At 36.4% G+C, this 27,980-nt stretch overlaps 1 protein-coding gene and 1 non-coding gene across 4 annotated transcripts in view; both read left to right on the forward strand.

The window, feature by feature from the left end:
• The window catches only part of Ten-a (Teneurin-a transmembrane protein), a 1,628,256-nt gene that overhangs the window by 521,965 nt on the left and 1,078,311 nt on the right, over window positions 1-27,980 (forward strand). For all 3 annotated transcript variants that reach the window (XM_074139868.1, XM_074139867.1, XM_074139869.1), the window contains exon 3: window positions 12,539-12,570. The gene's annotated coding sequence lies outside the window, so the exon portion shown is untranslated. The remainder of the gene's footprint in view (window positions 1-12,538; window positions 12,571-27,980) is intronic.
• Window positions 21,380-21,571, forward strand: LOC141461546 (U2 spliceosomal RNA). Its single transcript, XR_012462973.1, has one exon. It is a non-coding gene; the product is annotated as a U2 spliceosomal RNA (small nuclear RNA).

The raw sequence follows: 27,980 nt of genomic DNA on the forward strand, positions 1-27,980 counted from the left end.
ATTAAACAGCTGATTTTAATTGAGTAATGAGAACTTCCCTACATGGTTGCAGAAAAAGAGTATTTGCAAAATAAATTATTTTTATATAAAATAAATATATACCTATAACAATGGTGGCAGCCGTTCACTGTGGCAACTGTTTAAAAGGATATTATTTTGAAATTGAGGGCATATTTGGGGCATTGCGCGAGGATGTTCTTGGTCTGATAAAAATTAAAAAAATATGTCCGCCCTGGAGAGAGCGCATTTATTACATTAAAATAAACGAAATCCTTTAAAAAAAAAAATGAGCATTTTGCTTCTAAATAATACAAATCTTATACTCTCTCTCAGATTCCCTTAATCGATTGTTTTTGGAATAATGTTTCAAATAACGGTTTTAGATCTACAATATTTGCAACTTAAAAAAATAAATAAATTTTGGGAATATTGAGGTGCGGACAATGAATTCACAAATTTCTTTCTTCATACCAACGTTTCGGCAAATAAATTACCTTCTTCAGGGTCGGTACAGTAGGAACGTTACGCAAATATAGATACAGACTGAGTAAACTAAAAATTAAATAAAATATTTAAATTTTTCAAATTGTCTAGAAAAAACATTAAATCTTTTATTGGAATTTAAAAGATGACCCACTGGCTCTACACACGTACTGTCATACCTATCATCACCTACGGTTCAGTGGTGTGGTGGAAGAAGACTGAACAACAGACGGCAATTAAGGCTCTAGCAAGGGTGCAGAGACTGGCCTGTCTGATGATCACGGGGGCCTTTAGTAGTACCCCTACTTACTGCTGGAGTTGGCTCCGCTTCAATATGTTATTCAGGCGGAGGCAAGGGCCAGTGCGTACAGAATGGCGAGCAATGGTCAATGGAGGCGTATCAGCTCTTGCATTGGCCATATGAGTATTTCAGATAAGGTCGACCCTGGGCCGGTTATTGACATGGCAGGGGACAGAATCTGTCCTAAATACAGTTTTGAGACTCCTTTTCAGGTGTGTATTAAACCGAGGACTGAATGGAAGGTGAACTGGACGGACCAGTAACGGAAGGGAGGCATTTGGTTTACCGATGGCTCCAAGATGGACTGTGGGACTGGGTCTGGAGTGTATGGGGTTAAGCCCGCGGTACTCATTGAAAGATCTCTTGGGAGATACGCCACAGTCTTCCAGGCCGAGGTTTTTGCTATTAAAATATGTGCTGAGAAAAACATGCGGATGGAACCTAGAAATAGGGAGATTCGTAACTTTTCGGACAGCCAGGCTGCACTGAAGGCTCTCGTATCCTTCAGAATGACCTCTTCCCTGGTTTGGGAATGTAGGAAGGCCCAAGAACTACTGGCGCGGCACAACAAAATTCGGTTGGAATGGATGCCGGGTCATGTGGGTATTGAAGGGAATGAAAAAGCTGATTATCTGGCCAGGAATGGAGCTAACACTCCTTTCATTGGTCCAGAGCCTGTCCTGGGGGGTCACCAGGGGTTCGGTCCGTGCGGCTCTCAGAGATTGGATCTGGAGGGAGCACGAAAAGAACTGGGTGATGTGTCCTGGGGTTAAACACAGCAAGACCTTGATGCCTTGGCTGTGTAAGCAAAGATCCAAAGAGACCCTGTGTTTGGGCAGAAATCAGATTACTCTGATTACAGGCCTATTTACGGGGCACGGTAGGTTTAAGAAGCATCTGCGCAAGGTGGGGCTTATCAGCTCGGAGCCGTTGTGCAGATTATGTCAGGAAGAGGAGGAAACGGCCTCTCACCTGTTGTTCGATTGCGTTGCAATCGAACGTTTGCGCTATGAAACCTTTGGAACGTTGAGGCCGAAGGAGATAGTAGCGCAAAAAGAACTAGTAGGGAAGTTCCTCAACCTCTTTAGGAGGGGAGGGTTCGCTTACTAGAACTAAGAAGGGGCTGGCACAATAAGTCTTTTGTGGCTGCGGTGCCATGGGGCTAGGTCCCGTCCCGTCTACTATCTTATCTTATCTTACCACCGCAACAGTTGTTGCAACAAGCAAATGTGGTACCTGATAACAAAAAAATAAAAGAAAATCACAAGTGGAGAAGGCACCCAGTAACGTGCTTTGCTATACTGCTCGCACGATAAGAGTAGATCACGAGGCCATCTTCTCTTCAATCTCCTTAGAGGATTACTCTGGTAATGTGGAGGAAGATAGGTGTTCTATGAGAGAGGGTTAGGATGAGCTGCTGTAGAGGAATGAAATTTGAGAAAACGAGTGTTAGCAAGAACCTGTAATGAAAGGGATTTTGAGGTCATTATGGATGGTGAGGTTAGATACATAGAACGGAGCGCTAAGTAGTTTTCCAAGTATTTTTGACTGTAATGTCTGGAGGCGTAGTGAGCTGGAACGCGCTTAGTCGATCCCCATACTTCGATGCCGTATGACCAAATAGTTCGCAGTAACAGTAGATAAAAGAGTCTTTTGTTTTGTAGGTTAAGTTTTGATCGTTTGTCAACTAGTCTGGCGAGAAGTTTTGTAGCGTTAGTTAGTTTCAAGCGAAATTTCAAATTACAACTTTCTGGGTTTATTTTGTTTTTGAGTTGCCATGGATACATTCACACAGACTGATAGAAAACATCGATTGATAGAGGAGAAAAAGGAGAGTAGGTAATAATTATAAAAAAATGAATTGATAATTTTAGAATTAAAAAAGTCGTATTTAGGAGAGTCGTATAGAAATCATCATACATGTAAAATTAGAGTTGAAATGTCGTTGGAACAGAAGATATTTCACATTGAAGGTACGTGAATAGGCACGTAAGAGCGGTGCTGCGGTAGGAAGTGGTTAAAGCTACGAACAAAGCAGTTACACTGATCATTCCGTTACAGCTTCCCAAGAGCTTTACAAGCCCGAGTATTCCTTTAATTTCAAGCTAATGCGGTTCTTTCTTCTCTTTAAAACCTTGAATAGGTACTTACAACGTCGTGAACTGAATACTTTAACAAGAAAAAAATCACTCACCGTCAACACCACCATCTTGAAAAATCTTTGCGGAGAAAATTTTGTTCAAAATCATGCGCTTGTTTAGCTGTTATTTAGAAAATCTAAAACTAATTTACACCACAGATATAGCCGTAACATGAGATTTACTCTAAAGTTTTTGGATCTTTCACTTAACATTAGTCATACAATCGTGCGTGTATTTCTAATTTAAATATTCACTCTGTATTACAACTTTTAACTTTCTCTGAATTCGAAAAAAGTGCTTCTTTTTTTTTCAAAGTGACCTGTTCTTTTTTAAATACTTGCTAAGGGCTGTAGATCAAATGATTTTTTAGAGGTTATTCGGGCTTAGAGAATTGAATGAAACAGGTAGACTAATTGGTGGTCTCGGAATTGAATTTTGTAAAAGAAAAAGGATGGGGATTCACTAACAAATTTCAAACTTTTGGTTTTTGCAGAATTGGAGAATGTGATAAATTGTAATTCACGGATTGATTGAATTCCGATATCCGCTTAGAAAATGATGAAACATGAAGCTAAAAATTCCTGAGGCATTTCATTTTTTAATTTCAGTATTCCCTGATTTTTATTTATTTATTTATTTTTAATTTCATTCCAAATGAAGCCTTTAATTAAAATGATTACCTCTCAAGTTATTGTTATGAAAACTAACCTGTACTTTACCTCTAACTTCGCTTCATTTAAAGTGGAATATATTAAGAAGCGCATCAGTTACGAGGGTCGTTTGAAAAGTCCGTGCAAAGTCAGAGAGATAGCACTACTGGCGCGTATCGAGGTTATGTTTAGTTAGTAGCATCTCTTGGAAGAACACACACCAAGTTTCAGCCAGATCGGTCTATTTCTTTGTGTTTGGCATTCGTTTGAATCGAGGAAGTCGAGTGATTTTCAAAAAATGGACGAAAAAGAATTTCGTGTGTTGATTAAACACTACTTTATGAAATGCAAAACGCCTGAGGAGACTAGAGAAGCTTGATAAACATTATGGTGACTCTGCACCTTCGATTAGAACAAGTTTATAAGTGGTTTCAAAATTTTCGGAGTGGCCATATGGGCACAAGTGACGCTGAACGTTCTGGACGCCCTGTTGAGGTTACTACACCAGAAATCATTGATAAAATCCATGATATGGTGATGGATGACAGAAGAGTGAAGGTGAGTGAGATTGCTAGTGCTGTGGGCATCTCGTATGAACGGGTACATAATATTTTGCATCAACATTTGGACATGACAAAGCTATCCGCAAGATGGGTGCCGCGATTGCTCACGCTTGACCAAAAACGAAATCGTGTGAAGTGTTGCAAGGACGGTTTGCAGCTGTTCCAGAAGAATCCGCAGAACTTTAAGCGTCGTTTCGTCACTGTGAATGAAACATGGATACATCACTACACTTCTGAGACCAAAGAACAATCTAAACAATGGGTTACCAAGGGGGAATCTGCGCCAAAAAAGGCGAAGACCGTTCCTTAGGCCGGAAAGATTATGGCGACTGTCTTTTGGGATTCGCAAGGAATAATCCTCATCGACTATCTGGAAAAGGGTAAAACTATTACAGGTGCATATTATTCATCGTTATTGGACCGTTTGAAAACCGAGCTGCAAGAAAAACGCCCACGATTAGCCCACAAAAAAGTCCATTTCCATCACGACAACGCACCAGCTCACACCTACCTCAGCAGTTGTGGTCGCAAAATAATGGAAATAGGGTTCCAACTCGTTTCACATCCCCCCTATTCTCCAGACTTGGCTCCCTCGGACTACTATTTGTTCCCCAATATGAAGAAATGGCTGGCGGGAAAAAGATTTTATTCAAACGAGGAGGTGATTGCAGAAACGAATGGCTATTTTTCAGACTTGGACAAATCCTATTATTCGGAAGGGATCAACAAACTAGAGCAGCGTTGGACGAAGTGTATAAGCCTAAAAGGAGACTATGTTGAAAAATAAAAAAAGTTTACCCCAAAAAATTAAGTAGTTTTTATTTTTGCACGGACTTTTCAAACGACCCTCGTAGGTATGTCTAAAATTAAACCTCTGCAACTAGGTAAGTAATCTTTTAAAAAGAATACAAATTATAATTAAAATTCCACTCGATACTAAGATGTAATTTAAAGCTTAATTTCTACTCTTTTAAGAATGTATCTAATCTTAAAAAGAATTTAAAAGATGTTAGAAATTCGGAAAATTCTGAATTAAAAAAACCGGTGAAAGAAAGATCTCTAGTAATTTCGGGTTAGGTTACAATGAATAATGAACTATTTTAATTAAATAGAGTATCTGATTCATTAATTAGATTTGGTGTAATTTCTTTAAATACTTCTCAGTTTGCTATAAATAGCTACAAATTAAATTTAAAGTATAAAAAAACGACTCTTTAAAGAATGTGGAAAAAGTGTACGATCATTCAAAGTGAATGGGCAGGTTAAATCCCAAAATAACGCGATGAATGAACTTGGGGCTCTTAGTTCTTTTTTTAGTCTTAATTCAGACGTAATTGGCACCATTGTCTATCTTCCTCCATTGGAAATGCTTTCTAGTAGAAGAAGGGTTTTTGTATTTTCACATTGAGGTGCTGTTTAGAATTGTCACTAGCCTTGAATTCAGACTCTTGATTTATAGTTAATTGTTGTCACAATTAAGATTTATTTGCAATATCCTTAGATTTTCGTTGTTGTTTTTTAAATCAGCAAATGTACAATGTGCTGGACCAAAATATACATTTATATTTTAAAAGTAATACTCTGTATTTTTTGTAAAAACAGAAATTATTCATGTTTTTATAGCATACATTCTAATTAATTGCTCATACTAGTTATTATAAATACGAATCATCTACGAGGGTCGTTTGAAAAGTCCGTGCAAAAATAAAAACTACTTAATTTTTTGGGGTAAACCTTTTTTATTTTTCAACATAGTCTCCTTTTAGGCTTATACACTTCGTCCAACGCTGCTCTAGTTTGTTGATCCCTTCCGAATAATAGGATTTGTCCAAGTCTGAAAAATAGCCATTCGTTTCTGCAATCACCTCCTCGTTTGAATAAAATCTTTTTCCCGCCAGCCATTTCTTCATATTGGGGAACAAATAGTAGTCCGAGGGAGCCAAGTCTGGAGAATAGGGGGGATGTGAAACGAGTTGGAACCCTATTTCCATTAATTTTGCGACCACAACTGCTGAGGTGTGAGCTGGTGCGTTGTCGTGATGGAAAAGGATTTTTTTGTGGGCCAATCGTGGGCGTTTTTCTTGCAGCTCGGTTTTCAAACGGTCCAATAACGATGAATAATATGCACCTTTAATAGTTTTACCCTTTTCCAGATAGTCGATGAGGATTATTCCTTGCGAATCCCAAAAGACAGTCGCCATAATCTTTCCGGCCGAAGGAACGGTCTTCGCCTTTTTTGGCGCAGATTCACCCTTGGTAACCGATTGTTTAGATTGTTCTTTGGTCTCAGGAGTGTAGTGATGTATCCATGTTTCATCCACAGTGACGAAACGACGCTTAAAGTCCTGCGGATTCTTCTGGAACAGCTGCAAACCGTCCTTGCAACACTTCACACGATTTCGTTTTTGGTCAAGCGTGAGCAATCGCGGTACCCATCTTGCGGATAGCTTTGTCATGTCCAAATGTTGATGCAAAATATTATGTACCCGTTCATTCGAGATGCCCACAGCACTAGCAATCTCACGCACCTTCACTCTTCTGTCATCCATCACCATATCATGGATTTTATCAATGATTTCTGGTGTAGTAACCTCAACAGGGCGTCCAGAACGTTCAGCGTCACTTGTGCCCATATGGCCACTCCGAAAATTTTGAAACCACTTATAAACTGTTCTAATCGAAGGTGCAGAGTCACCATAATGTTTATCAAGCTTCTCTTTAGCCTCCTGAGGCGTTTTGCCTTTCATAAAGTAGTGTTTAATCAACACACGAAATTCTTTTTCGTCCATTTTTTGAAAATCACTCGACTTCCTCGATTCAAACGAATGCCAAACACAAAGAAATAGACCGATCTGGCTGAAACTTGGTGTGTGTTCTTCCAAGAGATGCTACTAACTAAACATAACCTCGATACGCGCCAGTAGTGCTATCTCTCTGACTTTGCACGGACTTTTCAAACGACCCTCGTAACTGCAAATAAACAACTAGCGAATGCGTATCTAGAGAAAATAACAATACAGATATTTGAAATAGAAGTCCATTGATATAATTTCATTCCGTGGATTAGTTATGATAATCCCGAGGCTATTGTGGCATCAGTCGTCTTAATCAAGGTTTGATTGGAAATATGCTAGAACAAATGGTTATGGTGGAAGGATAAGATGTTGGATCATTATCAGATAGAAAAAAAGATCATCTTTGGATACAAAGATATAGTTCATTATGTGGGGATTTGTTGGAGATCTTATTGCTAAGGATTAAGGATTAGGTAAAATTTGGAATGCTTAGCAGAACCTCACTTCTTTAATCCGGATTTTTGCTTAAGTAAGTTCGGAGCATAGTTTTGTTGAATTATTTTTATGTATTTTAAAGATCGTTTGTCTTATTAATCTTGTGATAACTTGCGAAATAGTTTGCTATTTTTGCTATCTTTATTTAGCCTTGAGTGAGGGTTCCAAAATTAGGCTGTAAACGTCCTCTGCTAGAAGTTGGATGTATTTAATCGGGCTTCGAAGTTGTAAAAGTGGTGTGAATCCATTTCTGATTCGTTCATCTTTATCTTCCCCTATCGTCACCGCTTTTCTTTTAAGAAAAGATGCATGTTCTTGAAGGTAAAAGTATTGATCGAGGATCGTAAAGGATAAAAAGAGAGATATCAGCAGCAAAAAAGTCGGTGTTTTTGGTTTTTAAAGAAGGATCGGCCGTGTAAATTGTATTAAAACTGTCTGATAGGACAGTTGTATAAAGGGTTGATCGTCAGAAACGGCACGAAAAAGCGTAATGTTGAAAAACACCTAACTTTGACAATTTTTTTCTCTTTTTCTATAAAAGATAAAATTGTCATATTTTCTTTATAATATAGGGAAAATCCTTCTTTACATCTGTAATTTTGTTGCAACAACATAGATTAAATAGATTTTGAGAAATACGTTGCTGGAAATGGGCAAAAACCGCATTTTCAGAAAATGTTCTTGTTCTTCTTCTTCTTGTTGTTGTTGTTACCTGTTTTGTAAACAACGTAGCGCCTAAACGCGTGAACCGATTTTCATGAATGAGGTGTCATTCAATTTGGAATTTTATGTAGATGTGCTTTTTGGGAGTCTCGACGCTGTACATCGAATGGGAGAGGAGTAAACCATGTATGTGAGGCCCCTTCCAAAATTATTATTATTACTAATAACTCTGTAAATCTTAGCTCGATTTTGATAAAATTTGGTAAGGTGAAAGGGTTAAGGCTCCCCTACGTTCCATTAAAGTGAGCTCTGTTCTGACACTTATTAAGAGGAAGTTTTGCAATCATTTAAAATTATCGTTTCGTAAACCTATTTTCTTCAATGAAGAGTTATTTGGTTCAAAAAGTGAAGCAGATTCGTATGTTTATAGGTCTCGACGCTGTGTATCTTTAGGAGAGGAGTTTGCTCCACGCTGGCCAGGCCCTTTCCAGTTGTTTGGCAGCGGTTTGACGGCAACTACAGAAGTGAATCCTTGCAAAAACGCCCTGAAAACTTTCAAGCTAAGCGTGACTTAGGAGTGTCCCATTGAACTGTTGTCACCAACTTTGATCCAAAATCTTTTATTGTTGCATTCAAGATAAAATTAATGTTTTCAGTAAGTTGGTGAAAAATTGCAGAAAATCGATTTTAAAAACTTATTGTCTCTAAATTTTATTAAATTAAAATTTGAAATTGAACTAGGAATGTGTGGTAACAAATTTAAAACCTCTCTCATCGAGAATTATCACCCACAAAGTTAAAAAGTCTGTAGATATTAATCAAATAACAATTTCCTCTGTGTTTGGCTTCAAAAGGAAAACATAATAAAGAAAAAAAAAGCAATAGAAAAACTGCTTTTATATTTTACTTTTTATTTTAATCAAAACCCAGTTGGTAGACTGTAGAAAACTTTTTAATGAAGTGACGAAAAAATAAATGGATTTTATTTAAAATAACTCTTTTATAGCTTCATCGAATCGTGCACTTTTTTTCTTTAACGTTAACTTCAACGCACCTTCTACTCAATATATCAAAACACTTTAATAAAATACGTCCAAATACAGCAAAAACCATTGTTTTTTAAATTAAAATATCTCACTTAATATTTAAGGAAATATTTTGAGATAGTGCTTAAAAATATTTAGTTACGTCTGTTGTTCACTTCACTGAGAAATAAAAAAAATATATGTATAATTTTACGTAATTATTATTACTAAATATAATCATTTGTATCAAAGGACAACTGAATATAAAAGAAAAAATTTCATAAATTTGTAGATACGAGGATCGTTTGAAAAGTCCGTGCAAAGTCAGAGAGATAGCACCACTGGCGCGTATCGAGGTTATGTTTAGCTAGTAGCATCTCTTGGAAGAACACAAACCAAGTTTCAGCCAGATCGGTCTATTTCTTTGTGTTTGGCATTCGTTTGAATCGAGGAAGTCGAGTGATTTTCAAAAAATGGACGAAAAAGAATTTCGTGTATTGATTAAACACTACTTTATGAAAGGCAAAACGCCTCAGGAGACTAAAGAGAAGCTTGATAAACATTATGGTGACTCTGCACCTTCGATTAAAACAGTTTATAAGTGGTTTCAAAATTTTCGGAGTGGCCATATGGGCACAAGTGACGCTGAACGTTCTGGACGCCCCTGTTGAGGTTACTACTCCAGAAATCATTGATAAAATCCATGATATGGTGATGGATAACAGAAGAGTGAAGGTGCATGAGATTGCTAGTGCTGTGGGCATCTCGAATGAACGGGTACATAATATTTTGCATCAACATTTGGACATGACAAAGCTATCCGCAAGATGGGTGCCGCGATTGCTCACGCTTGACCAAAAACGAAATCGTTTGAAGTGTTGCAAGGACGGTTTGCAGCTGTTCCAGAAGAATCCGCAGGACTTTAAGCGTCGTTTCGTTACTGTGGATGAAACATGGATACATCACTACACTCCTGTGACCAAAGAACAATCTAAACAATCGGTTACCAAGGGGGAATCTGCGCCAAAAAAGGCGAAGACCGTTCCTTCGGCCGGAAAGATTACGGCGACTGTCTTTTGGGATTCGCAAGGAATAATCCTCATCGACTATCTGGAAAAGGGTAAAACTATTACAGGTGCATATTATTCATCGTTATTGGACCGTTTGAAAACCGAGCTGCAAGAAAAACGCCCACGATTGGCCCACAAAAAAGTCCTTTTCCATCACGACAACGCACCAGCTCACACCTCAGCAGTTGTGGTCGCAAAATTAATGGAAATAGGGTTCCAACTCGTTTCACATCCCCCCTATTCTCCAGACTTGGCTCCCTCGGACTACTATTTGTTCCCAAATATGAAGAAGTGGCTGGCGGGAAAAAGATTTTAATCAAACGAGGAGGTGATTGCAGAAACGAATGGCTATTTTTCAGTCTTTGACAAATCCTATTATTCGGAAGGTATCAACAAACTAGAGCAGCGTTGGACGAAGTGTATAAGCCTAAAAGGAGACTATGTTGAAAAATTAAAAAGGTTTACCCCAAAAAATTAAGTAGTTTTTATTTTTGCACGGACTTTTCAAACGACCCTCGTAAGTTTGAGTTCGAAGCATAACAAGCTTCGCCTGATAGAATACGCCATTACTTTACTTTTACTTGAGTTTTACCTCATTTCAGACTCCATGATTCTCTATAGTACCCAACAAAAATGGAACGGCCTTTCTTGATACCTTAGTCCTTGCACTCGTAAATTTTAAGGAATAAATCCTGACGGAAGACGAGAGAAGTTGACCATCGCCTAACAGTTCTCTATTCTCTACAACTTTCATAAATACGTATCATTTAATAAACAATATATATCGTAAATAGCATAATTTTTTTATTGAAATAATTACTTGTAGTTCCATCGAAAACTACTGACATATAGCAAAATAAAAACGCTTTAGAACAATATTTATTTTAATTATTGCACGTTTTTCTTGAAGTAATACATCAATACGTATCCTGAAATTTGTTCTTAACATATTGCCGACCATTGGGGGAAATCTCTCTGTTTTGCAATGCAATGCAATGGAGTACTGAATACATGGTTTTTAAGTATACTAAGTACTTATATATTTTGATGCCCGCTTCTCTTCGTTGATCGCTATATATCAAGGATGAGCAACACGCGGCCCGCCAAGCATTTCTAAAATTGAATTTATTTCATCGACTTTCTCCCCTTCAATATATTGTTATAAAATTAATTATAATAAAATGGTAGTACATACTAAACCGAAATACTTTTTTATGGCGAGTTACTTGTCGACGACGTTTTTAAACATGCAATACGAACGCGATGCGTCTGCGCGATTTTTTTGTGACGAGATACACACTTGTCGGTGACTTGTTCAAACATGCAATACGGACGCGATGCGTTTCGTACGAAGTTTCGTAAATTATTAATTAGAGTTAATCTTTGTGCGGCCGGCCAAAAATAATTTAAATTTAAATTGGCCCATTGATTAAAAAGGGTTGCTCACCCTTGCTATATATTATCACTATATTTTTTAAATAATAGAGAGTAAAATAATTAGGAGGTGAGAAAGAGATATTGCTAAAAATAATGCTGATAAACGGTTCATGAAATTTTCACAAAAAATATTCGCCATATTGGATTACAGTTGATAGCATGGACATCTAAAATTCCAGTCTTACAATTTTTGTATTGAGCATAACAACTCCATATCTATTTTGTAATTTAACTTAATAAAATGTCCCAGGAAATTGAAGATGCTTTTAATGAATTTCATCTTGATACTGGCTTCAGAATATTCAGAAGACAATTTTGATATCCATGATGGGGACATCAAATCAGGAAATATGATCTACTCGTAGAATAATTTCAAGCGATTCAGAGAGTAATTTGGAAGATTCAGACAGTGATTCAACAATATTCAGTTGCAACTCGTGCGGTCAGCAATGTGTTAAGTTGGAATGAAACATCAGGAGCATGTACAAGTTCAAAAAAGCTATTTCATCCCTTGTGATATGTTGTAATCGCGCTTTTAAAAAAATTAGTATAGCGGGTTCTCTTTTTTGGTTCCCACTTTTCAGCGAGTGGCTGCGAATCGTTAATGGAAATTCAAGTCTTCCGATATTGCCAACATATGTCCAGTTCTTCGAGGAAATCTAAGCCGTCAGCAGCCAACTATTCCAATCTCCTAGAACATTTTAACACAAGTTTGAAAGGGAAAACACATGAATACAGTACCTTCAACGCAGTCTGATTGTCTAAATGCAAATTCTTTATGCAAACTCGCTTAAGGGATACAATAAAATGTACTAACATGATCTTTAACTAATTAACTATCTTTAGTTTAAGATTTAAAAAATTTATTTAATTTAAATAAATTAATTAATTTTCTCTGTTTTTGGTTTGTTCCAGGTGAGAGATCTGTACTAGACCATCGCTAGTGAGTGAGTAACCGCAATTTAAAGCAAATACTTGTTGTTTTTCTCATTTAAAGAGAAAATACTATTTTAGCGACACCTTTTAGTCTCTTCACTAAACCTACACATAATAATAGACCCTTTATTCGCTAAATTTTGAATAAAAATGGGCCCAATTGACGATTACAAAAAACAAACATCAGATTTAATATCCTTTCCACCCAAAATATTATTTATTACTTCTCAAAGTTTTCTTTTGTCAACAGCCATGTTAGTCAAATAATCAAACAACTATAACCCCAAACTGTAACAACCAAATAAAATTATAATTTTTCATTTACAAACATTAAATCACTACATGTTTTCGTAATCAAATTAGCAATTTAGCTTGGCTGTAATCGAGATGGCAGAGTTTTTTTTTACTGCTATATTAAAAGCAAAGTAGATTCAATTTGCATAATTCATTTACAAACGCTCTTTCAAATGCAATACGTTACAAAATAAATAAAAACGTTAACCATACAAGAAAATGAAGTTTTATTTTGTTATAATCATTTGAATGGATATTATTTTGATTCATTGGGAGGATGCGATCGTTTACATCAAACATGTTATCATAAACATAATAAGAGGCAAACCTCATGTATCATCTGATTTTAATTACCTTTATAAATTACCTCTCTAATTATGATACAACTTTATAAAATCATATTTAATTAAATAGTTCTTACTCAGAAATAATTGGAACCAGTTTACAATGTTTGTACGAGGTGTGCCTATCAACTAACGAGACTGATGCTGCTACAGAAGAACTATGCATGCGCCAAATCCTAACGACCGACAGCTGTGCAGCGTATAAAGCCTTCTCTTTTGATTGCCAGCGTCTCACGTGTTTGTAGAGAAATCTGTCTGACCGGAACCGTCGTTTGTGTAAGAGGTGTTAGTTTCGTTTTGCCGAAAACATGATATACTACACATGTAGTAGAGCAACGAATTATCGGTGAAATTTCACATGAAACTTGATAAAACCGCTACTGAAACTTATCTTTTATTAAAAGAAGTTTATGGCGATGAATGTCAATCACGTGCGCAAGTTTTTGAGTGTTTCAAGCGTTTCCAAGATGGCCGAGAAGACGTGGGAGATGATGACCACCCGGGTCGCTCTTCCACGTCCAAAACGGATGAAAATATCGATTATAATTAATCAACATTACTACCGGTGAGATGCTTGCTCAACTCCGTGAAAGAGTAAGGAAAAAAAATGACCCGATTTGTGGAAGAACAAGTCACGGGGTTCTCCATCAACACGCCGACTCACACTGCATTGTCGTGTCAAGACGTTTCTAGCCAAGTACAACATCCCAGTTTTTGGGTCATCCGCTTTATTCGCCTGACCTGACCCCATGTGACTTTTATCGGTTCCCTAAAGTCAAATCTGCATTAAAAGGAATACGATTTCAGTCCGTTGAAGCTGTGAAAGAAAAAGCAGCACGCGTCATGCAGGAGCTCACAGAAAAAGACTTCCAGCACTGTTTCAAACAATGGTAAATTCGCATGGAGCGTTGTAGGGATAGGGGAGGGGTGTATATTGAAGGTGATAATAACTAAATATGTTTAAATTTAAAATAAAATGTTTTACAGCAATAGTCGCGTTATTTGATAGAACAAGTTTCTAATTACAATTACTTGGGGGTTTTATTTTCTAATTCTGGGGTTTTTCTAAAAGCGTCTGAAAATGCGGTATCTAAAACAAATGCGGCTATTGGAACTGTGTTAAATACTTGCGCTGCATCGAAATTAATCTGTTGGGATTCCAGGGTTAAACTGAATGAAGCCATTGCGATGAGCGTATTATTGTATGGTGCCCATATATGGGGGCTCAGGTACAGCAACACGTTGGATGCATGTAGTCTAAATTTTTACAAGCGTTTGCTTGGATTACCGCGTTGTACGCCCAACTTTGCCGTGCGTTTGGAATTTGGTGTGGTACACATTAGTTATCTTCTTCTCAAGTTTGCTGGTAACTGGATTTATAAATTAAAAGCTATGTCGCCCGACAGATACCCGTTGCTGTGTTTTCTAAAGCTGTTGGAATTAAGTCGTAATGCAGTAAATACCAAGTATAATTGGGTTTCACAATTAAATTTCTTGTTTCCTTCTTTAAATCTATCAGATATTTTATTCAATGACAATATTTCCAGTTTGAAGAAGCAGTTGAAACAGTTTTTAGTTAGCTATAAAAAGTCGCTTAAAGAATCTGACCTTTGCAAATTGCACAGCTCCAATTTCAGTTTAATCTATTCTGCGTTAGTTTTTAATGATCAGGAGCCACAGAATTATTTGAATTTTCCTATTTCTTTTAAATTTATACGATTGCTCTCTCAGTTGCGTTTGTCCTCTAAATATGTATTGAAGATTAGTATTGGTAAAATTACATATACATTAAATCCAAATGAAAAGTGCACTTTGTGTAACACCGCCCAATTTGAAGATTTGTCCCATATTTTGTTAAATTGCCCAATATATTTACAATTTCGTTTAAAATATTTAGGTTTTTTACAAGATGTTGATCAATTTAATTTTCCAATATTATTTCCTAATATCAGCGCTGAAAATATAAAAAAATTATACTGTTATGTGGAAAATGTGTTAAAACTGAGGGCATTTATTCTAAATGAATAATACAGTGTTTAACTAATAATATGAATTATTGATTTATATGAATATTTAATAACTCATTTATCGCAAGATGATTTTGATTTCTATTAATTATTACTTAAATTATAACACTGGTACTGTTTTCTTTTGTTTGCTATGTAAGATGAACAAGTTTTTCTTTTTGTTTTTTGTAGCAACTCCTTTGTATAGGGCTATGCCCATGTAACAAATAAATAAATAATAATAATAGCCACACCTCGTACATTGACAATAATTATTCGTGTGTTTATCTATTTTTATTTTTTGTACATATTTATAACATAATAAAGATTTATTATTCTATTTCTACTGAAGAGTATTGGTAAGAATGAAACATTACTCAAATGTTCGAAGTTAGAGAAAAAATTGTAAGTTAGGGAAATTTGGGAATTCAGAGTGGCAATAAGCCAATATTCAACTGAGCGTTACACATCAGATTTACTTATAAAAATACTATTTCAAGAAATTATTGGTTTATATTTAAATCTGAACGCTGAAATAAGAGCGGTTTTTAACTGGTTAGCTAACCCATTAAGTAGTAATCGCTTTGTCAAAGTAATTTCTGTTCAAAATCTATATTAATCCACTAGTGTTATAATAATGTTTCTCACAAATTGTCCACCTGAATTTGACAGACACCAGATCTAGTATAATATATTGATGCCTCTTTACTTCCATACGGTTTATGTTCGTGACAACACTTCATAACATTGTTACCATGATATCTACAAAGCTCTGATTTATTACAAAATAATTGAACGCTCATTAATTTGTAAACATTATTTACGAAGGTCGTTTGAAAAGTCCGTGCAAAAATAAAAACTACTTAATTTTTTGGGGTAAACCTTTTTTATTTTTCAACATAGTCTCCTTTTAGGCTTATACACTTCGTCCAACGCTGCTCTAGTTTGTTGATCCCTTCCGAATAATAGGATTTGTCCAAGACTGAAAAATAGCCATTCGTTTCTGCAATCACCTCCTCGTTTGAATAAAATCTTTTTCCCGCCAGCCATTTCTTCATATTGGGGAACAAATAGTAGTCCGAGGGAGCCAAGTCTGGAGAATAGGGGGGTATGTGAAACGAGTTGGAACCCTATTTCCATTAATTTAGCAACCACAACTGCTGAGGTGTGAGCTGGTGCGTTGTCGTGATGGAAAAGGACTTTTTTGTGGGCCAATCGTGGGCGTTTTTCTTGCAGCTCGGTTTTCAAACGGTCCAATAACGATGAATAATATGCACCTGTAATAGTTTTACCCTTTTCCAGATAGTCGATGAGGATTATTCTTTGCGAATCCCAAAAGACAGTCGCCATAATCTTTCCGGCCGAAGGAACGGTCTTCGCCTTTTTTGGCGCAGATTCCCCCTTGGTAACCCATTGTTTAGATTGTTCTTTGGTCTCAGGAGTGTAGTGATGTATCCATGATTCATCCACAGTGACGAAACGACGCTTAAAGTCCTGCGGATTCTTCTGGAACAGCTGCAAACCGTCCTTGCAACACTTCACACGATTTCGTTTTTGGTCAAGCGTGAGCAATCGCGGCACCCATCTTGCGGATAGCTTTGTCATGTCCAAATGTTGATGCAAAATATTATGTACCCGTTCATTCGAGATGCCCACAGCACTAGCAATCTCACGCACCTTCACTCTTCTGTCATCCATCACCATATCATGGATTTTATCAATGATTTCTAATCGAAGGTGCAGAGTCACCATAATGTTTATCAAGCTTCTCTTTAGTCTCCTGAGGCGTTTTGCCTTTCATAAAGTAGTGTTTAATCAACACACGAAATTCTCCACACTCGACTTCCTCGATTCAAACGAATGCCAAACACAAAGAAATAGACCTATCTGGTTGAAACTTGGTGTGTGTTCTTCCAAGAGATGCTACTAACTAAACATAACCTCGATACGCGCCAGTAGTGCTATCTCTCTGACTTTGCACGGACTTTTCAAACGACCCTCGTAATAATAAAAAATTCAGTTGTCTATTTACTTATTTATTTTATTTCAATATTATTTCATTTTTCTTTAGTCCAAAAAATCAAAAATTAAATTTATCTTTTATAAAATTCTCCACAATTTTTCAAGTTACTTTCACAGATCCACAAAAACATAATCAGAAGGATTTCATAACTTGAATAACTGTGCATCAAATAATGGTGAATACGCGAGTTATGCTGAAAAAAAAATCGTTCACCACTGTTGCCAACTTACCATAGTTGCAGTATAATTCCCTAAATTCTGTTAGAGCTTCTTAATATTTTGCAATATAAAAAAATAGTGCAATTCAAAATGGACTTACCCCACTTTCAAAATCAACACATTTGAAATATTGTTGACCAAATAAATTTCTAATAACAAATTTATGCTGATATTCAAATAATATTGATTGTTAATTGATAAAAATATAAAATTATGTTAATTTGTAATAAGATTCGGCTTTAATTAATTTTTTTTTTTTTTTTTACAAAATGGAGTTGTCTCATTTTCACGATGTTTTAATGGACAACAATCTACTAATACCAATATTTCCTATCTTGGTAAAACGCATTTTCCAATTGACTGAATATTTTGCCTAGGTGGTAAGAAATTATTGTCTGGATTCCAAGTTCCTGATTCAAAGTTCAGGCAACTAAGTTCTTAGGCAGTATTATTGGATCGCCATCTTTTTTTATCCCCATTGTTATTCATCTTCTTGTGTGGCTTTACTGCTCCATCTCCGTTAAAAACTGTTTGTGTAGATGTTGTCCCTTTTAGCCAAAAAGAAAAAAAGCGACTAAGAATAAACTTAACTAATTCTATATCCGTTCATTTTAAGGAAAGGGAAAAAGATCAGGATTTTGTAGCCAAAGAAAAGCCCTTTTTCTACGTACTTTTTTACAGAAAAAAGAAAACTACGAATTTTTCCTTCATTTCCACTAATCTCATAAGAAAATGTCTCAGTGAAATTTTTCGCCTAGTCACTTATATTTCAAGGAAAATTTAAGACCAAAGAAGCTCGCTTGTAATCTGCATTTGCCGACATGACCATGTTAGCCCTAAGGTAATACCAGGGAAAATATCCCATCTAATTAATTTATAATAGAACGAGGAACATCTTTTGTTTTTTTTTCCCTTTTTTTACAAGCGAGAGAACGTTATTAGAGCCTTTTAGTATTTCCTTTCTCAGAAGCATATAAGGGCTGCTCTGTATAAAAAACATAATATTTGTTAAAGAACGGTTTTTCATATTTTTCTTTCCATTTGGTATTTTTCTTTTCATGTTAAAATTCTCCCTATTGTATTATTTAATAAAAATTAGGGGGGGAATTCTGGAATAATAACTTAGTCTGAGCATTGCAGCTAAAAACAAAAAATACTTTCAACCCTAATTCTCTTTTAAACTTAGCATCGTCCAACCATATATAAAACTAAATAATATTGTAACACAAAAACTGTACGCAAAACAAGTTTCTTCTTCAAGTTCCTTAAAAGAGAATAGATTAAGTAAGCACTGGAATTGTAAATTTAATGGAGAGAGCAAAATTATTGCTGAAATTTTAAAGTATATCTGAAGTTGGCTCTATTCTTACAAATATTCAATGAATTACCTCAAGAGTTTCAATTTTTATTATTCTGTTATAAGGGCAAGGAATTGCCAACAAGGCAACCAGCAAGTGTCCTCAACATTGATCAACACTAAATTGGTCCATCTAAAAAGAGTTTTCAATGAATTAAACAACACAATATGTACAATAGCACTGCTGTGTGCACGTAAACAAGTTTTCTTGCAAAACAAACGTAATTTCTCGTTCTACGATAAAAGGAATCCTAGAATATGATATACCGTTTGAAAGCCCATTAAACAAGGAAACTTTTTATAAAAAGTGTCCAGCACCTAGGTCTGATAATGATCACATAAGGGCCTACTAAGTTTTCTTAAAAAAATTCGATTACTTTTATTTTTTCCAGCATTCGGAGGGAGATTGAGGCTGTTTGGAGAATACGAGGGTCGTTTGAAAAGTCCGTGCAAAGTCAAAGAGATAGCACCACTGGCGCGGATCGAGGTTATGTTTAGTTAGTAGCATCTCTTGGAAGAACACATACCAAGTTTCAGCCAGATCGGTCTATTATTTGTGTTTGGCATTCGTTGGAATCGAGGAAGTCGAGTGATTTTCAAAAAATGGACGAAAAAGAATTTCGTGGGTTGATTAAACACTACTTTATGAAAGGCAAAACGCCTCAGGAGACTAAAGAGAAGCTTGATAAACATTATGGTGACTCTGCACCTTCGATTAGAACAGTTTATAAGTGGTTTCAAAATTTTCGGAGAGGCTATATGGGCACAAGTGACGCTGAACGTTCTGGACGCCCTGTTGAGGTTACTAATCCAGAAATCATTGATAAAATCCATGATATGGTGATGGATGACAGAAGAGTGAAGGTGCGTGAGATTGCTAGCGTAGAAATGGCTGGCGGGAAAAAGATTATATTCAAACGAGGAGGTGATTGCAGAAACGAATGGCTATTTTTCAGACTTGGACAAATCCTATTATTCGGAAGGGATCAACAAACTAGAGCAGCGTTGGACGAAGTGTATAAGCCTAAAAGGAGACTATGTTGAAAAATAAAAAAGGTTTACCCCAAAAAATTAAGTAGTTTTTATTTTTGCACGGACTTTTCAAACGACCCTCGTAACTTGTGCTTCGAAATGGTGTCAATTTTTAGAAAATTTATCTGTCTTTCTAACCGAGTCATCAGAATCGAATTCGGACTAAAACTTTCTGAGTAATAACATTTTTATTGCAAAAAAAAGTAATGATTTAAAAAAAAAAAATGTAAAGTGGCGTTGAAGTTGGCCAATACGTCATTGAAGTCCACTTCAGATGTACGAGTACTACACACATTGGGCCTATGGACAATACTTACTGGTTCACCCTCTATAGTGAAGAAATACTTTTAAAATATTTTTGCAAATGTCTTTTAATCTCCAAAACTTTTATATTGATTTTTTTAATATAGAGTGGAAATAGATGAAGATTCTATTGAACTATGCGCCAAATTTTAGATTTCAATGAAAGCAATCTATCTAAACAAACTCGCTCACAAAAACAAATTCAATAATAACTAATTTTCATTTTCCTCCTGACCTTAATTCGAAAACTAATCTTGCAGGTAAAAAGATGTAAACTATTGAAACAAGCAAGCAGAATTACGCTGACGATCGAATTCTCTAACAAAGTATTAAAATTTGTTCAGTAAAAAAAAAATTTAAAAAGTAATCAAGCATAATCACAAATCCAAGTGCAGAAGGCTGCGAAAAGTGGCAGTCTTTATTGAATTAAGTCTTGAAAATTTTGTTTATTCAAGGAGCATATAATTCTAAATTATATATTTAGGTATTTATAAAATTCATCAGTCGGTAACAAAGAAAACAAATAAGAAATTTGAATGGTGGCAATGAATTCCAGCTCAAGATAACTATCTAAAATTTTGAACTACGTTTAGCTAACTGTAAGTTAACTGGCTGTCATTCTATTTGATATAATGGCAGGTTGATAGCTTGAGTCTAAATAGATTCCCTACACTTTTAACCCTTTACTCTTCAATATTGGTTACTTAAATGGCCGTCTGACCTTACTAATTCTAACATTAACTTGTCTTTTGATATTTGGCACTGATCTGCTCATTCATCTACTTGAAAAATTTAGTAAGTTTAGTAGAATTTATGTCATGAAATGAACTGACAATTAAGATGTACGTATGTGAGGAAAATTGTAACCAAAAAAAGAACACCCTGATTCCTGAATTACATAGACGTTCCTGCTTGAAGTACTTAAATATGCAAAGTTAGCCGATGCGAGTTAGGCCCGATACAAAGGTACGGTTTTTGCCGGTACTTGCACTCCTACATTTACCACCAGGAAAGGCAGAACGTTTCCTGCTTCAATAGAGTCCAGGAAGAGTGCGGTGTCGTAGGAGACTGTTGTTTGTACAGAAACTCAATGTGGACGTTCCTTACCATCCTCAAACTATAAAGTAAAAAAAGTAAAGTAATGCCTATTTTTTCAGGTAGCTTTACGTCCAACTACCAATTAGGTGACTTCGACGGATGCGACTAGCAAACATACTTTACTACAAAGTTCTCATATTAAACAATAAACTCGACCTTTTGGCTAAGATCTAAGTGTAGTATCTGTACTTATCAGCTTAATGTCTGGTACGTTCTCCATAGGGGACCCAGAAGATTAAACTGATTTTTGGAAAATGACGGAGTGCTAAAGGGCTTGCTCCAACTCTGTCGCGGGTTGACCCGGTATTGCAGTACCTCCGGCAACGGCCCATTTAAAAAGCTAACCTGCGAAGCTAATATATATAGTGGTACTGGGTTCGATTCCCCCGGTCTTAGGCTTTGGATTTCATTTAATGGTTAATAAAAGAAATTAACAGTAAAGTATGTTTGCTAGTCGCCTCCGTCCAAGAGGTAGTTGGAAGTTAAGCCTCGCCTTGAAAAAATAGGCAATTACTTTACTACTTTACTTTTAAACATTAAATAAAATCCAAGGCCTAAGACCGGGAATCGAACCCATTACTACAACACGTACTAGCATCGCAGGTCTCGCCTCTAGCCGCTCGGCAACCGTGGCGCCTCCCATCTTTACTGTTCACCCTTCTATTCTCTCTCCTTAAAAAGAGATCCTGTAATAACCAAAAGAGAGAATCTTCAATCCCATTTGTCATACTCGAAGACATGGAGAATCGAGCTAAATCGATAGAAATGTGAAAACATTCCGAAATTAAACCTTTATACCGATGAATTGCTACAAAATCTTCTGCATCCAGTGTTGTCCGCTACCTGGGGCTGTACATGGTTATTCGCCTGCCATGAAATAAGTGAATCCATTCAGTCCCAAATCCTTCAAATTCCAATTTTAAGGATCCATATTTTGTCTCCAATCTCATAGAGTCCTTGAAATCCCAACTTCTTTTCTTAACTTCATTAGAATAAAGGTAAACGGAAATAAATTCCGCTGCATATCCTTCACTCTCAACAGAAAAATACTCCATCCAGTATACCTGAATCACATTCCGATTCCTGTAGCGGATACCGTCCGTTATCTTGGAATATACCTTGACAAGCGACTCACATGGAATCCACTTACCTAGACTCAAACGACTTGAACTAAACCAGAGGTTTCGAATGCTCAAGAGACTACTTGACAAACGGTCAAAACTGACACTTTACAAACAAGAAACGACTGTACTCAGCCCTACTCGCTCCTATCTGGACTTACGGACTTGGAACTGTACGGAACAGCTAAGCGTTCGAACCTAAACAGAATCCAAACCCTCCAGTCCAAAAAATACTTCGAACCATCACTGACGTACCCTTCTAGGTGAGCAACCATACCATCCACACCGACCTGCGAATCCCATCTTGTTTCTGACCTTGCCCCAGTCTCGCTGCATCAAATTCCACACCCAAACTTTACCAACATCATAACCCCTTAATCAACAACCTGTCCTGCACTAACCTCCCCTTCAAATCCTCCTCGTAGACTGAGGCGCCGATGGCCTCTAGATCACCTGGTCGAAAGATAAACGAGGCCATCCTTCGTATTCCACTCATTCGGTATTTACGAATGAGTACACTAACCGACTTATGATGGTCATCGTTGGATGGCCTTCATTCACGCCATTCCAGTGATTTTATTTTGTTTACTTATTTATTTATTATTTTACATTGTTTTTTCTTTATATATTATTTTATTTTATTTTTCTATATCACATTTATGTACTTTACGCTATCATATTTGCTTGTTGCGTTTTGTATTACGCAGTTGCGAATTTAAAAAAATCTCCATTATGCCCATATAACTCCCTTATACATTTAACCATTCTTCAAGAACCCTCCTTGACTAGGGAACTACTCCAGTCGCCCCAAGTGTCATTTACTTGTGATCACCTTTCAGTTTAATTGGAACCATGAAGTACAACGTTGTCAGGTTATACGAGATTTGAAAACCTAAAAATAGCTTTCTGATCATTGTTTTTAATTAGTGAAATCAGAAGCGAGTAAAGAATAATAAAAAAGCACAATGTTACAAACAAAAAACAGTTCGTTTATTTTCCTATTGGAGGAATAGAATTTTTATTCAAGGAGAGAAGCCTTATAAAGTTTTGTGCTCGTTAAGCCATTGTCCTCTTTTAAAAGGAAATTGTTTGTGAAATGGTGAAGATAGAGGGTGAATAGAAACGTATGAATAAACAGAAAATAGGCATTCATATTGAAGCGAAGGACCGCATAGTCACTATATAACTATACGGCGACCGAGCTATCTTTTTTTTTCCTTCAACTTGTATGCGTTGAAGTGTCTACGTATGGGTGAACATGATCCAGCAGATAGTGAATTGCTGAGAATACGACGCCATAATGGTAGAACGCCTTTTGTGCTTCCTAGATTCACGCTCCATCTGAGAAGAAAAGCTACTAGTTTGGTCCTTTAAACCTTCTTTCAACTCGCTCCTCAGGTACTACTTCGTGCAGGCACCACTAACTCCATCAGTTCATACTGTATAACCTTCCATCCTGACCAGTTGATGCACTCTATCCTATCTCATCTTTTTTTATTTATTTATTTTGTGGATATTGAGAATCACTTTTAACACTCAGCACACACCACAATGATGGAAAGCTGAAGTAAACGAGGAAAAACTGATAAGGCTAGGTAAAACCGCATGCAAGTTTACCCTTATTTCCTAGGCTAAATAAGGGTGCGTTTTCTGTGGGTACCGTGTAGTTAAGGCATAGCGTCGAACTTAGTTCGTACATATATTTGAGCCGTTCACAGCACAAATCGATTAACTCCACTTTTTTAAATATCTTAAATTTAAGTGTCAAAGCACTTAGTTCAGTCATAGCTTTTTATATTTCTAATAAATTTACCATAATAATTAAGATTAACACCATTACTTGTGCCCTCTCTGCTGTATGGTTCAGAAATTTGGGGACTGAGATATGCCGATAGTTTAGAAAAAATCCGCATTAATTATTATAAGAGGCTCCTTTTGTTGGCGAAAACTATACCTAATTATGTAATAAGGTTGGAGACTGGTACAACTCATATAATAATGAATATTTTGAAAAGGACTCTCTGGCTTTTAAAATTGTTCAGCATGAATGGAAATAGATATCCAAAAGCTTGCCTTGAGCAACTCAGGAACTATGCCAAAGTTCATAATTTACCCAAATATAATTGGTTCTCTCCGCTTTCTATTTTGTTGCAGAGTGTTGATCAAGCACATGTCTTGTCTATAGAAGATCCCGTTGTTTTTAAGAAAATAATCCCTATAGTACTATCCAAATATGAACTATATTTAATGAACTTAGATATTGAATCTCTCAATAACTCCAATTTTAGTCTCAACTATGACTATAGTTTGCAAACTACAAATTACCTTCTACATAAAGTACCGTTAGCAGTAACAAGAGTATTTGCGCAGTTAAGAACAGCAGGTCAATATAGTATTTCATTAAATATCAGAAATATTAAGTACATAATCAATCCAAAAATTTTCTGTCAGTTTTGTGATTTGAAAATGTATGAAGATTTGCCATATATAAGGTAAGTTGGGGGGAAGATGCCACACCTAACACTTATTTCCGTTTTGTAGGAAACTGGGTTATCGAAAAACAACACCAAATGTATCAACGTCCAGGTTGTTTTTTATTCTTTAATTACATATATATATATATATATGGGGGAAGATGCCACACTTAACACTTATTTCCGTTTTGTAGGAAACTGGGTTATCGAAAAACAACACCAAATGTATCAACGTCCAGGTTGTTTTTTATTCTTTAATTACATATATATATATATATATGGGGGAAGATGCCACACCTAACACTTATTTCCGTTCTGTAGGAATCTGGGTTATCGAAAAACAACACCAAATGTATCAACGTCCAGGTTGTTTTTTATTCTTTAATTACATATATATATATATATGGGGGAAGATGCCACACTTAACACTTATTTCCGTTTTGTAGGAAACTGGGTTATCGAAAAACAACACCAAATGTATCAACGTCCAGGTTGTTTTTTCTTCTTTAATTACATATATATATTAGTGTATTCCCATCATATGGGGAAGATGCCAGTTGATGCGGGGGAAGATGCAACAATATCTCAAGATATAAATTGAGAAAGAAAAAATTACAAATTTAATGTTAGGTAAACAGCAAAATATTCTCATTAAACACTGAGGGGAAGGAACACCGAACAAAAGACATTTTTTGTTTAATTTTTAACATTTTTTGCAATGCAAATTGTCTTTGCTGCCATGTAGCCATCTCTTGCATGTAATGCATTGAAGCCAATCGCATTTTGGACCCTTCCTATCATAAAAATATCCTTTACACTCAATACAAAAATCATCGTCCTCCTCTTCAATGTCACTCTCACCACTGGTCATTACCAAATTATCGGGAGCGGAGGTTGCTGAAGATGAACTGTCCTTCCTTTCCTTTTTCTGCAGTACTTTCCCCCCTTTTTTTTCGGCAGAGTAGCCTTTCTTCTCAATATCTCCCGTTTCTCCACCGTCGTAAGGACTTCAGCAGTTTGTTTCTTTCTTCGAGTTTGCTTGGGTTTCTGAAATCTGGGGATAGGACTAATTTCTTCAAAAGAAGTGATGGCACCGCTGCTGCTCGTTGAAGCTATTGCCAGAGGTGCGTTAACTTCTTGTGTGGCATTCAAATTTTCTTTCATATTGTCAGAAATGGTATAACCATGTTCTGGAATTTTTTGCGGATCGTATGGATAAATTCCGCATGCAGAAAATCCCACGCTGCCATTTCCAACAGTGACTGCCCTATTCCACGCGGCGCTAAGCAAAGACCCAAATTGAAGTCTGGTGATTCTGCATCCGGGTTGATAAGGGCCTGCTGCCAAAAACTTTATTTATTTGTCCAGCGTATTACTCAATTAGACAGAAATATTTAGAAAGATGTTCTTTTTTGTACATACTCTCTGTTAGGATCAAATGATACAATTTATCATGAATTATGTTCTTATTTATTTAAAAGAATGTCTGAGAAGAAGAGCCCAACTTTATTGATTTAAATTGTAATTTGCCTATTTAATCTTAATTTTATGTTATCTTCAGTTTCATGTTTCTAGTTTATTCAGTTTAATTTATATTTTTTATTAGTACTTATTTAATGAAAGTTTCTTTTTATACTTATTCTGTTTTTGGAAGTACGAATATTAGTTTACTTTTGTATTCATTAGTTCAACTCTTTGTATGTGATTTCACAAAACAAATAAATAAATACTTACTCAAGGGCTATAACGGTCCATGAAGGACCCGAGCCTCAGCCACTACAGCTCTCCACCTATCTCTGTCTCTTGCCGACGTTCTCCATCTCTACTGACCAAGGGCTTCCAAATCGTCCTGTACGTCGCTCAACCATGCTAGTCGAGGCCTACCCCTCGGTTTTTTTCCACCAGGGTGTCCATATAGTGCTTTCCTGGGACCTCTCGTCTCCTCCATTCGGTGCAAATGTCCCAGTCATCGTAGTCCACCAGACTTTATAGTGGCTACTACATCGGGCTCACCGAACAGTTCAATCACTTCTCGATTCGTCCTGAATTTTATAGCCATCTTGCTTCCAATAAATGACAAAAATTTGTTTGTCCATTGAATAATAAATAATTTATTTCAGAAGCCATTTTGATTAACTCCTTACTCTATAATTCGTTGGCATAATTCAACTCAAATTCAGTAGCAGCCGCTGAATGATGACAGTAAATTTATTTGAATTTAAATCGTAAACAGGAATTATAAAAAATAATGTACATTATTTCCTCGCATTTCTCCACTTTTTTGTTTAATGGAGTTAAATCAAGTTCTGCAGCGAACGGCAATATAGCAACATTTTAGTTAAATTAAAATTATTATACGAGGGTCGTTTGAAAAGTCCGTGCAAAGTCAGAGAGATAGCACCACTGGCGCGTATCGAGGTTATGTTTAGTTAGTAGCATCTCTTGGAAGAACACACACCAAGTTTCAGCCAGATCGGTCTATTTCTTTGTGTTTGGCATTCGTTTGAATCGAGGAAGTCGAGTGATTTTCAAAAAATGGACGAAAAAGAATTTCGTGTGTTGATTAAACACTACTTTATGAAAGGCAAAACGCCTGAGGAGACTAAAGAGAAGCTAGATAAACATTATGGTGACTCTGCACCTTCGATTAGAACAGTTTATAAGTGGTTTCAAAATTTTCGGAGTGGCCATATGGGCACAAGTGACGCTGAACGTTCTGGACGCCCTGTTGAGGTTACTACTCCAGAAATCATTGATAAAATCCATGATATGGTGATGGATGACAGAAGAGTGAAGGTGCGTGAGATTGCTAGTGCTGTGGGCATCTCGAATGAACGGGTACATAATATTTTGCATCAACATTTGGACATTACAAAGCTATCCACAAGATGGGTGCCGCGATTGCTCACGCTTGACCAAAAACGAAATCGTGTGAAGTGTTGCAAGGGCGGTTTGCAGCTGTTCCAGAAGAATCCGCAGGACTTTAAGCGTCGTTTCGTCACTGTGGATGAAACATGGATACATCACTACACTCCTGAGACCAAAGAACAATCTAAACAATGGGTTACCAAGGGGGAATCTGCGCCAAAAAAGGCGAAGACCGTTCCTTCGGCCGGAAAGATTATGGCGACTGTCTTTTGGGATTCGCAAG

This window comes from Rhodnius prolixus, unplaced genomic scaffold, assembly GCF_049639745.1.
Source record: "Rhodnius prolixus isolate KJV_2025 unplaced genomic scaffold, Rpr scaffold_6, whole genome shotgun sequence".
Lineage (NCBI taxonomy): Eukaryota > Metazoa > Arthropoda > Insecta > Hemiptera > Reduviidae > Rhodnius > Rhodnius prolixus.